This window comes from Alexandromys fortis, unplaced genomic scaffold (genome assembly GCF_014885135.2).
Source record: "Alexandromys fortis isolate MF-2015 unplaced genomic scaffold, M_Fortis_MF-2015_v1.1 scaffold_114, whole genome shotgun sequence".
NCBI lineage: Eukaryota > Metazoa > Chordata > Mammalia > Rodentia > Cricetidae > Alexandromys > Alexandromys fortis.
The window spans coordinates 2,228,759-2,241,540 of NW_026068046.1; the positions used below are offsets into that span (position 1 = coordinate 2,228,759).

Genomic DNA, 12,782 nt, shown 5'->3' on the forward strand with positions numbered 1-12,782 from the left:
TTGGTTTTTCGAGACAGGGTTTCTCTGTGGCTTTGGAGGCTGTCCTGGCACTAGCTCTGTAGACCAGGCTGGTCTCGAACTCACAGAGATCCGCCTGCCTCTGCCTCCCGAGTGCTGGGATTAAAGGCGTGCGCCACCACGGCCCGGCTTGTAACTAATTTCTTAATGTCTGAACCTAAAGTTCTAAAGCTACTAAATGGAATACTATTCAGCATCTTCAATAACTTGGGCTCATTTAAAAACATTATGCTCTTTCAAAAGGAGTACAAGAGTGATTACCCTTACATATCTTCATATTTCATTGTTATGAAAAAACTAAATGTATACCAAGTAAAACAAAATTATGTGGTAAATTTTCATGTACCAGTCTTCTCTCTGAAAAAATTTCTAAATCATTACTATTGAAAGAGATGGTTCAATGGTTAAGAACACTGGCTGCTCTTCTGGGTTCAATTCCCAGCACCCACATGGCAGCTCACAACTGTCTATAACTCTAGTTCCAGGAATCTGACACTTCATACAGACAGACATGCTGGCAAAACACTAAAGAAAGAAAGAAAGAAATCTATTTTAAAAATATCATTATTACTGTGTAGTTTGTATTTGACAAGAAACACTGTTTTTTTAATGTATTCTTCTCTATATAATCTGTTGTAGAGATATTCTCCCCAACTTTGAGCTTCATCTACATTTTAGGTGTGATCATTATTTATGAGTGTTTTGAAGATGGGTCCTTTGCAATGTAGGATGCTGAACAACGTCTCTAGGCTCAATTCGTATATACCTCTCTCTCTCTCTCTCTCTCTCTCTCTCTCTCTCTCTCTCTCTCTCATACACACACACACACACACACACACACACACACACACACCAGTGTCATCTGGAGGGCAAACTGTCCCCTTCTGCTACATTACAGTTTACCTTGCCACATATCATGGTGATGCTTCCTGCCAAACTCTAAGGTGTGTGCGATATGCATATTACCCAGTATGTCATAAGTGCAATATGACCTGAGTGCAGGGATGTCCTTTGGGGCTTTGGTTTTCCTCTTTCATGGAGCCAGCAGAACTATTTTTATATAAAATGATGACTCCCTTAGGAATTGCTCAGAGCTAATTGGCTTTGGGCCCTTTAAGACTGCAAAGCTATCTTATCTTTTGTATCCTTGTTATCTTGCTTTCTCTTTGCCATCAACATCTGGCTGTTATCTCAGCAGATGAGAGTATTGTTCCCTGGTGATCTCAACAATTCATGGGTGCAAACAAGGGAATGAGGGACTGCAAGCTGTGAAAAAGGCTAGGATTGGAGGCTTACTTTGTTGACAATCTCATGTGTGGAGTGGTAGGTAGATTTCAGGTAATTTTAATATCAAGCAGTCTTGATAATATATGAGAGTTTAGGAGACAGAAGCAAAGAATATGCACATAAAAGCAAACAAAAGAAAGAATAAGTGAGGGCTGGAGAGATGGCTCAGTGGTTGAGAGCATTGCCTGCTCTTCCAAAGGTCATGAGTTCGATTCCCAGCAACCACATGGTGGCTCACAACCATCTGTAATGAGGTTTGGTGCCCTCTTCTGCCCCCCCACACACACACAGGCAGAATATTGTATACATAATAAATAAAAAAAGAAAGAATAAGTGAGCCGAGTGGTGGTGGCACATGCCTTTAATCCCAGCACTTGGGAGGTAGAGGCAGGTGGATCTCTGTGAGTTCGAGGCCAGCCTGGTCTACAAGAGCTAGTTACAGTACAGGCTCCTGTTGACTGAGGTTTCTGTCCTACCTGGTGGGTGTAGTTTTCCAGATTATATCCTGTTGATTGGGGACACTGATAATCTTACAACAACCTAAAGAAAATATAGAATTATGGTCAAGTCCTTACTGGAAAATTCTGTGAGGCTTACTCATCTCAAGCAGCAGTCTTGAATCTGCTCTGGATGTAGAAGTTAGACATCTGGGTTGTCCACTCCTATTGGAGATTTCTCAGAAGGTCTTCCTTGATCAAACCTGATCTTTCTTAACCCAGAATGAATCTATAACCTCACATTTCCTGTGAAAACAAAAGCAAAACCTCTTCTCCAAAGTAACATACCTTTTGACTTCAATTTTGAAGTCAACGTATTTTCAAAATTCCTATCTTGGATTAATCCACCAGTATTTATAAACAAATATCTTTTAGCAGCTGTTGCTCCTTCCTCAGCATTCAAACAATTCAAAGAGAACATAATAACATACAGTATTCAGACTCTGTGTTTTCCATCTTTACGTGGCTTTATTTTAACCTCTATTTCTTTTATTTTTACTTTTAACTTGCCTGCCTCTGCCCCCCAAGTGCTGGGATTATGTAAGGGGTGTAAGTAACCAGGCTAGCTTAATATGAAACAGCAAATTTTAATTAAGGGATAACTTACAACACCAGGGATCCAGCGATGAGCAGGAGATACAAAAAAGAGAGTGGCAAGGCAAACACGCCCCCCCAATGGGCTGGGCTATCCCTACATCTCCCCCTTTTGTCTAAATAAGACAGAACTAAACCAAATACAACTATATACAATAGTAACAAATAATAAATATAACAAACAATATTGAGCAAGAAACATATAACAAAAGTTTTGCTAAACATTCTATCTCAAGGAGTCTAAATAATGTAGAGAGTAACTACAATTATATAATCTTCAACTTCGTCAAAGATCTGAGAAGGGAATTAATATTACTTAACAAACGAGAGATATCCAAAATGTGTAACAAATGACAGAGACCACTGACTACCTGGGCAATCACCCAAAGTCTCGTTTGCAATGTTGAGTCAACCAACTTTGGCTAAGGCCTAACATAACTGACATACCATTATTAAAGGCAAGGAACTTTCTTAGAACTATCCTACCCTGTCTTGGCAAGATAAGACAATCCTGTTTCATCCACTTATGGATATTCTGTATCTTTGTCAGTAGTTGAGGTATGTGCTTTTCTTAACCCAAAGGCCAGTTTTGCCAAGAAGACAAGCTCCCAGTGGAGTGTCTTTGGTGCTCAATGTTCTCTCAGGAGTAGAATGGTGTTGCCAGGAGTGATTATGTCTCATTGGCACAGAATTCTAAGTTAAATTAAAGGCCATTTTCTACAGCTCTTCGAAGAGGCTGAAGATTATACTATCTATACTAAATATAATCTCTGTATCTAAAAGACCTGATTAATTCTCAATACCTATCTAACTTGAAGACTAAGAGAATAAACAACTGTGCAATATATGAAGACAATGATCTTCAACTGTAAACAATGTCATTACATATGGTAGAGCATGGGACTCTTAATCCCAGGGTCATGGGTTCGGTCCCCACGTTGGACGCCAAACTGTAAGCAGCGTAAACCCGGCTAGCTTAATATGAAACAGCAAATTTTAATGAAGGGATAGCTTACAACACCAGGGATCGAGCAATGAGCAGGAGATACAAAAAAGAGAGTGGCAGGGCTCATGCCCGCCAGATTTATATGTAAACATTAGCCCGAGGTGAACATGCCCCCCCAATGGGCTGGGCTATCCCTACAGGATTAAAGGTGTACACTACCACATTTTGAATTCACAGAGCTCTGCCTGCCTCTTTCTTCCTAGTGTTGGGATTAAAGGTATGTGCCACCACACCCAACCACTCTCTTTCTTTTTTTTTTATTTTAAGGACTTTATCCTTTTTTTTCTTTTTCTTTTCTCTCCCAAGTCTACATATATTTTTAACACACTATAAACTGTTGAGGTTTTCTTCATTTTTTAATCTCTCTCTACTGTATACCTCTTTTTTTCTGACCACATGAGTGGTCAGAACAACCAGTTTGATAACTATGACCTTACTACATATCTGATAGGTATTATCAGGTCCCAGATTATAACTATTGCCTGCTATCAGTTTTTCATTGTTTTCCCTTCAATTTAATTTTCCTCTTCTCTCTTACAACTCAAGTAATAGAGCCCGCCTTCTTATCTGTATATTGCTCAGAAGGAAGATTGTTTGTTTGGGTTTTCTTGGCTTTTGTTTCAGTCTGACTTTTGGTGATGGTATACATGAAACTCAAGATCCCACATATGTTGAACAAGTAGGTGTTCCTTTGTTGAGCTCCTCCCCCAATCTTAATACTTGAATATTAACTTAGGTTTCATTACTTAGCATCATAAATTTGGGGACATAAGTTATTCTCTATGATTCTGTTTCTTTCTTTAAGAAGTAAAGCTAACAGTAGCTTGGGACTAGAAGGAGCCAAATGACTCATACTCCTTGTCTTAGTCACTGTCCTATTGCTGTGAAGTCACATTCCACTCCTTGGCCCCCAGGGACTTGGAGCCATATCATAATGCAAAATGTTTTTGGTCCAACTCCTTAAGTTCCCATAGTCTGTCACAATCTCAACAATGTTGCAAAGTCCAAAGTCTCTTCTAGGTTTCATGCCATCTCTTAACTGTAACCCCATGTAAAATCAAAATAAAAAAGCAGACAACATACATCCAACATATAATGGCACAGCATATACATTACTATTCCAAAATAAAGAAAAGGAAGCATAGTGAGGAAACATTGGACCAAAGCAAGACTGAAAACCAGCTGGGCAAACTCTAAACTCTGCATCTCCGTGTCTGATGTCAAAACGCTCATCAGATCTCCCCCTCCTTCAGCGTTGTTGACTGCAACATAGTTCTTTTGGGCTGCTTGCACTCCCTGTTAGCAGTTTTCCTTGGCAGGTATCCCATGGCTCTGGCATCTCTAACACAAATCAGGCTTCTCCTGCACAGCTTTGCATAATGACCTCTCTAGGCCACCATACAGGGTCACCCCTGATATACTCCTGGCCTCAGATGCTTTCCTTAGTAGTAGAAGGAGATTCCATAACCCTTTTCTTCTATCCTTGACAGAACCACATAGCCAAAATTGCCACATTCTGATGCATCCAGGGTCTAGAACTTGGTACAATTATTCAGTTATATTTGTATAAGTTTTCTGTTGTTGATGGCTTTCTTCACTGCTTATGTGTTTCTTTGATTCATTTTCATGAGTTAGAAGCTTAGCTAAGTGAGGTCCTGCCCTGAAGTCACTACTCCCTTTATTTCATTTAGCAACAGGCTTAAAAAAAAAAAAAACCTGTTTCTCTCCTTGAGCACTGGACTTAGCTCCGTTACACTTCCTGGTGTCTCTTTTCTCCTCAAACGGTACATTTTGTGTTTCTTTGTCCAACTTGCTTCTTTTCATTGTAGATCTGCATAAGAGTGACTACTGACAACTACATAACATAGTCAATACTAACTAGGCTATCTTGATTTCTCTTCTGTCAATGCCATTAATTCAAACTATTGCTGAGGTTTGACCATACACTGTTCACTGGATGAATATGGAAGACTTAGGGACTTTGTACTAGGGAAGCAGTTAAAACACTATAAGCAAGTCTTAGTGGGGCCATGCTACTAAGAGTTTGCAAGACAATAGTGCTGAGAAAAATGTGAATTAGATCCGGCTCAAGAACTTGCAGAGAGGAATGATATTAACAACTTATCTAGAAATCATTCTTACAATATTTTGGCAAAACATGTGGCTGGTTTTTGCTCCTTTTCCTAAAAATCTGCCTGAGGCTAAACCGAAGAGTTTTGGACTAACGGTACAAGGAGCTAATAAATTGCATGGATAGATCCTGTTGTAAACTAGTTTTCACGTATGTAAATGCTGAGTCAAAGATTCAAACACAAGCAGTTTATTAAAGAAGTGTACCCAGAATATACAAGTAAAGGACTGAGAAATACAGTTCTGAGGAGGAGAAGGGCTGAGGAAGGATTTTTAAAAAGTGCCTACCTCTTCCTGATCTCATAAATAAGATCCAGAATATAGGTTTTTCTGCCTGTCACAGTGCTGCATAGCTGTAATCCCTATGCAGGAGGCTGAGGCAGGAGGATTTTGAGTTCAATAACAATCTGGTTAAGATAGTGAAGCCCTGTTTTAAAAGGGGAAACAAAAATAGTCAATACAAAGAAGAAAAATGAAAGAATCCCCAGGTTCAAAACGGTCCCAGTTACCTGACAGGCCAAATGCCACACCTCTTCCAAACAGTATCAGTGAGCTCTTGCTCGCCAGCCTGTGCATATGAGGAGCCAGTGGGGACTGCTGTGTGGCCCAGACGTCCGCTCACCGCTGCTTCACCAGTGTGCCCACTAACGAGCCTCGCCACCTAACCCAACGTGTTTTTACTACGTCTCAGCCTTCTTCCTCTTTCCCTTTTTCTTTCTTTATTTTTTCTGAATCTTCCTTTTTTTGTGTGTGTGTTAACAGAAATTCATATTTGGTGTGGCTTAATGTATTTCAGAAGGTCGTCAGATTGTGAGACTGCTTCCTTGGAACATTTTTGTGCTATTATTTTAAAAAATAATCATTAAAAAACTGTTGGCGTTAATAAAAATGTCAATGTAAAAAAAAAAACAAAGAAGAAAATGTGGGTTATGTGGGAGGACTTAAAGGGAGAAAAGGAAAGAAGAAATGATGGAATTATAAAATATCTTTAAAAATTGGTATTAAAAACTAAATTTTAAATTTAAGTCTATTTATATATTTTTTAAAAGTCAGCAAAGAAGGAAAATGGAAATATTAAACAAATAATAAAAGAAGCATATATGTTTAAAACCTAAATATAACAGTAACTTCTTTTTTTCCTGGTTTTTTGAGACAGGGTTTCTCTGTGTATCACTGGCTGTCCTGGAACTCACTCTGTAGACCAGGATGGCCTAGAACTCACAGAGATCTGCCTGCCTCTGTTTCTTTGAGTGCTGAGATTAAAGCACCCCCACCGCCTGGCTAACCTTTATTTCTTAAAATATAAATGTACTAAGTATTCCAGTTTAAAAAAAAAGAGCATTGTCTTGACTTAAAGAAGTCTGGCTATTTTTAAGAGACAGTCCTAAAGCACAGGGGCAAAAAAGTTTGCAAACTTTGGAAATACCTGGGAAAAGACACAAGTCAAATGCTATGATCTGTTTTGTTTCCTAGGGGCTAGAAGGTAGCTCAGAGGTAGAGTATTTACCTAACATGTGTTAAGTCCTAGCTTCAATCCCCAGCACAACAGAGAGAGAGAGAGAGAGAGAGAGAGAGAGAGAGAGAGAGAGAGAGAGAGAGAGAGAGAGAGAGAGAGAGAGAGAGAGAGAGAGAGAGAGAGAGAGAGAATTTGAAGAGAACATAACTGGAAAATTTAGGATTTATTTAACTTTATTTTATGTGCATTAGTGTGAAGGTGTCAGATCCCCTGTAACTGGATTTACAGACAGTTGTGAGCTGCCATGTGGGTGCTGGGAATTGAACCCAGGTCCTCTGGAAGAGCAGTCAGTGCTCTTAACTACTGAGCCATCTCTCCATCCAATAACTGCAAGATTTAAAAAGACTTAAGGAGGAACTTCCCTTCCCCCTCCTCCCCAACAACCAGGGAGCCCATCAGCCATGGAACAGCAACCCGCAGGCATCATCCATTCTTCCCGTCATGGCACTGGGCAATACTGCTGCTCCAGCTGCTGTAGAGACAAACCTACATCTTTCTGTCTCACAGGTACGGGTACTAACTCTGTTTTATGGGCACCGTTGTCGCCATGGATTTCAAATTCCAGATCCAAGAGGTAATCCTGGAATGGTTTTGGCTGGTTCCTATAGAGATAATATTCTGGGAAATCCTTTCCAAACTGGCCCTGTCTGCCCAGGCCAATTGACCAGTTGACACCTGGTTGAACAGCTCAGATCATGACTGCCGAAGAAAGGAGAGCAGTTAGGAAGAGGTGGAAGGGGATCAGAAAGCAGTGAGAGAAATGCTTAAGGCACAGGACAGAACCAGCCAAGATTTAAGGAGCAGCTGGGATGACTGCTGACGCACTGCATGATGGTGCCAGGGCTTGTTCTGGACACAACCTTGCTGGCCAAAGCATCAGAAGGACCTGACATCTAACATCTTTTTCCTTCTTTTCCTGCTCCACCCATGTATTCAAGTGGCAAAAACTAAAGTTTCTCCTACTACCGTTTCCACTGTTTTCAACAGTACCAAGGATGGTGAAGATGCCCACACTGGACCGTGGGAAAGGCAGACAGGTCAGAGGAATTACTTGACACCAGAGAAAGGAACTTCTCTGGTTTAATGATGGGAGATTTGGCTTTCCTGAGGGTGTTTACACCAGTCCACCAGTAACAAATCAACTGAAAAGAAAATTGCCAGAAAGCTTTTCTTCTGCAACAAAGCTCAGGCTGGCCCTATGGCTCAGCAGGCAAAAGTGCCTACCTCCAAGCCTAACAAAGTAGAATTCCATCCCAGGATTCCATTCCCATAGTGGAAGCAGAGAATCAACCCCTGCGAGTTGTCCTCTGACCTCTGACCTGCCAGGGCATATGGACCCACACCCACACAAACAAATAAATAAATAAATAAATAATGTAAATCAGTTGACTAAAATAAACCAAAACTGCTGCAGTTATATTCCGGAGCCACTGTGGCCTTTATAAATGGAATAACCCCAAAGATGTTCAAGAACTCCATTAGCAAACAGAGAAGGAAAGGAACATCATTGGCAGAGAACTGATTGTTCCATTTGTTTGTTATAGGAGGCAGGCAGGGCTGCATCCCCTTTGAAGGTAATGAAGAATTGAGATATTCACTGTGATCTATGAAGATCTGCACCATGGGTTCAGAATATTTTTGTTGTCACCTATGGGCTGTTTCCATCCTGGCAGAATCCTGACAATCCTGGAGTGACAATCGTAAAACATGCCAGGATGTTTTTCAAAATTTAAGCCATTTGCCTACTTCCAGCTCACCTGCTATTCAGAGTCCTGTCACATCAGATCCAATGACTGTCACAGACATTTATTTAGCTGACAGTGAAAAGGCAGTCTGGCTCCCAGGTCCACTCCCTACACTCCCAAGGTCCAGATGGTGGCCAACGTGGGTGATCAGCGCAGCACAGATTAGACTTCTCAGTTCAGCATGGTGGCGGGGGCCAGCAGAGAGAATGGCATGGAGATTCCCATGCACAAGAACCCAGAGTGGCAGAAGGCCCACCAGGCCCTGGCCAGCATCAGCAAAGCAGAGGCTGCCAGCAGCTCCAAAGCCAACAGCAGTGGGCCTGCGGCCAGGGCTCTCAGGCAAAAGCCTCAGCTTTGCCACAGCAGCAACAGTACTACCCAGGGTAGCAGCAATACAACTATGCCTAGCCTTACAGCTACTGCTGCCCCATGAGCACATACGAGCCACAGCTCCCCCTCCCAGTATGGGATGGCCAGCTCCTGGCGCTCAGCTAGAGCCCAGCAACTATCAGCTCCCCAGCACCAAGAGACTCTGAGCCAACCTCCAGGCCCCCAACATGGATGAGAGTATGGCCTACCAGGCTTTCCCTCAGCAGCTACCTGTAGCCCAGTCCCCTCAGCCTTCGAACCTTCAGCAAGGGGACACATGATCTAAGCAATGGCTCTCCACCTGGAACAGGCAGACAGGAGCACCTACAGGGCATGCATATGGACCACACAGCTGCAGAAAGCCTGTCAAGTCCAAGAAAGATCAGCAGCTGTGGGCCCGCATTAAACCAGGCCCTGGGACTGGAGGTCTCACGTTTAACATCCAGAAGTGGCCCTTGGCTGTCACCAACCAGAACTTCAGCTCCAATGCAGAGGATCAACACAGTAGTTTTGGCTCCCAGTCCAACTCAGAAAAAGCTCAGAACCACAGTGGGCCTTCCGGCTGGGGTGGGCAAAGTAAACAGAACTGAATGCTGGGAAGAAGGGCAGAGTGGCAGATGCCATGGATCTCCTGCCTAAGACAGATGCTGGTTAGAATCTTGCCAGTAAGCCACAGTCACGTGGCAATACACAGATGAATAGAAATTCATCTATTCTTACATCTTACATCTAAATTAAGATGTAAGAGTTAGCCAATAAGAAGTTGGAGCTAATGGGCCAGGCAGTGTTTAAATGAATACAGTTTCTGTGTGGTTATTTCAGGTATAAGCTAGCCAGGTAGCTGGGTCAAACAAAGCCCCCCCCCCCAACCCAGTTTCCCACCAGGGATCTGTGCAGAGATTTTTCTATGCTTTTTTTTCTCTCAGAGGGGATAATTGGGAGTATAGTGGAGGAGGGTAGTGTGGGGGCTCCAGGTTCTGTGTCCACCTCTCACCTCCACTAAAGCTGTCTCACTGTTTTTTCTCTCTCTTTCAAGCTCGTACTCCAGCACCTGACCCTGCGTGCTGGCCCATCCCATGTTGGGGAGCCAGCAGAAAGAAGACAGGCTGTCCAGCCTGCACCCACCTGCAGCTGGGCAGCAGCCAGCCACACTTACTGCCTTATCTGTCTTGTCAGACTCTTGTTGCCCAGCCGTTGGGGCCTCAGTGTTCAGGGTGAGGAGCTGCTTAAAGACTATGCCCCACCTTTCAACCCCTCACCCCAGAAATGCCAGCCAGCACTACCAACCCAGCCAGACAAGCGTCACAATGCACTGAGGACCTTCGTGGGACCACGTGAGGTGGGCTGCCTCGCCTTAATCGAGTTGTATTAAGTTGCCTACATGTCTCCATGTCCCTTCCTCCCTCTGCCCCAATGTTTCTTCTGATTTGTTTTCTTCCCTCCTTCTTCTTTTTCCCTCCCTGCTCCCTGGTTCAACATGGATAAAATAGCTACCCTCCTTCATGGATCAGCAGCTCACTTCACGTTCGCTTCTCCTTTCTCTCTGTGTGTATTTGTTTTTCTTCTTTCTCCCCTTTTCTTTTTACCCTTCCCCCTTCTTCTGCAAACAGCTGGACTGTCAGGCTGCTTTTTTCCCAGATGCCTCCCCACCTCTTCCCTCCCCTCCCTTCATTTGCCTTGAGCATTGAGTACAGTACATTTTGGAGGCCTGAAACTAAAATTAGAGAGAGCAAGGAAGGGAGGAAAGAAGTGGGGAGAGAAAAAGAAGGCTATTTCAATAAGGTTTAGTTCAGCAGTGGTGGCTCACACCTTTAATCCCAGCACTCAGAAGGCAGAGGCAGGCTGATCTCTGTGAGTTCAAGGCCAGCCTGGTCTACAGAGTGAGTTTCAGGACAGGCTCCAAAAAGCTACAGAGAAATCTTGTCTTAAAAAAAACAAAACCAAAACAACAACAAAACTCCAAATCTATAAAGTTTGTGAAAATTTGTGATGGTGGTGATTTCTCTGGTGACAGGTGGATGAAGTTACTAGAGGGAGTGTCAAGAGGCAGGGCCATTGGAAATATTGGTATTAGACAGGCTGAGTAGTTTCAGAATAAGCAGCATTTTTATTGTAACTAAAAACATGAAGATTTCTGGTTCACTGCGAGTTTGATGAGGGCGATAGTGGGCAAGAATATTTTCATCAGCCGTATAAAGTAAATCCCCAAATCAAACTCACTGTGCAATCCCCAAGTCAAGTCCTTCCTTCCCTTAGTTCAGCTTTCCACAAATACCCAGAAGAGGAATTGAAGATGCCTTCAATGGCAATCCAACAAGATTCTGCCAATAAGTGGTGACCATTTTGCCTCATCCTGCACAGTGGAATGAATGCAACCGCAGAATATTTTCATGTCACATTTCCAATCACAGATGATGGAGAGTTCAAAATCCAGGGGACAGTATAGGTGGGTTCAGGGAGGGCCCGGAACTGACTTCTACAACCACGGAAACTTGTTCTGAAAGTTGATCAGCCTTGTAACAGTTATTCTAGAGGCAAAAATCCCTTTTCAGGATGTTCTCAGAGACAAAGGTGTTAACGTCCCAGGGGAAATGAAAATCTCTCCTGGTAAATGTTTACCTCCTTCCAAAAGAGGCTTGAGTCTCAGCAACTTGGACTTGAAACTGGAACATGGAGAAATCACTTTGAAGGGTTACAATCTTTGCTGAGGTCATTTCTAATGAATTTACAAGATACTAAAGTAAGCTGGGCAGTGGTGGTACACACCTTTAATCACAGAACTCGAGAGGCAGAGGCAGGTGGATCTCTGTGAGTTTGAGGCCAGCCTGGTCTACAAGAGCTAGTTCTAGGACAGACTCCAAAGCTACAGAGAAACTCAGTCTCAAAAACAAAAAAACCTAAATAATAATAATAATAATAAACAAAAAAACACCAAGATACTAAAGTAAAAACCCAATGTAAAACTCACTAAAATGACATAAAATAAATGAGATAAAACAAATGAAAAGTTAGAGATCCTACTGGACAAACCAGGTCACAAAACCCAAGCATTGTTGGAACTTCTCAAAGATTACAGAGGCCAGCATTCCCAGCAGAGACAAAAGTGTAAAGGATATGGGCATTAACCAGGATCAGAACCCACAATTGGTTCTTGGAAGCCAAAGCAAGATTAAAAACAGAAATTAAGTTCCAAAGTGCGGCAGGCCTGGGTGTACCAATAGAAAGGTGTCTCTAATGAAACCTAAAAGTGGAAAAGGAAAAGCTCACAGTGGAAGGAGAGGAGAAAAACAGCAAGGAGGAAAAGGCTGAAGATCATCTACCTAAAGGCATGGAAAAACATGCCTGTCATCCCAGCACTGGAAGGCAGAGACAGATGGATCCTTTGTGCTTGCTGGACAGCTAGCCTATTTGGTGGGCTCCAGAATCAGTAAGAGACAGTCTTTTTTTTTTTTTTTTTTTTTTTTTTTTTTTTTTTTTTTTTTTTTTTTTTTTTTTTTTTTTTTTTTTTTTTTTTTTTTTTTTTGTGTTTTTTTTTTTTTTGTTTTTATGTCTTTTTCTTTATCTTTTCCCCTCTGTTTCTCTCTCTCTCTCTCTCTCTCTCTCTCTCTCTCTCTCTCTCT

At 42.3% G+C, this 12,782-nt stretch overlaps 1 long non-coding RNA gene across 1 annotated transcript in view; it reads right to left on the reverse strand.

Annotated features, from left to right (window-relative positions):
- Window positions 1-1,797: 1,797 nt before the first annotated feature.
- The window catches only part of LOC126486569 (uncharacterized), a 160,110-nt gene continuing 149,125 nt past the window's right edge, over window positions 1,798-12,782 (reverse strand). Inside the window, exon 9 of the long non-coding RNA XR_007588156.1 lies at window positions 1,798-1,845. This is a non-coding gene — a long non-coding RNA (uncharacterized lncRNA). The remainder of the gene's footprint in view (window positions 1,846-12,782) is intronic.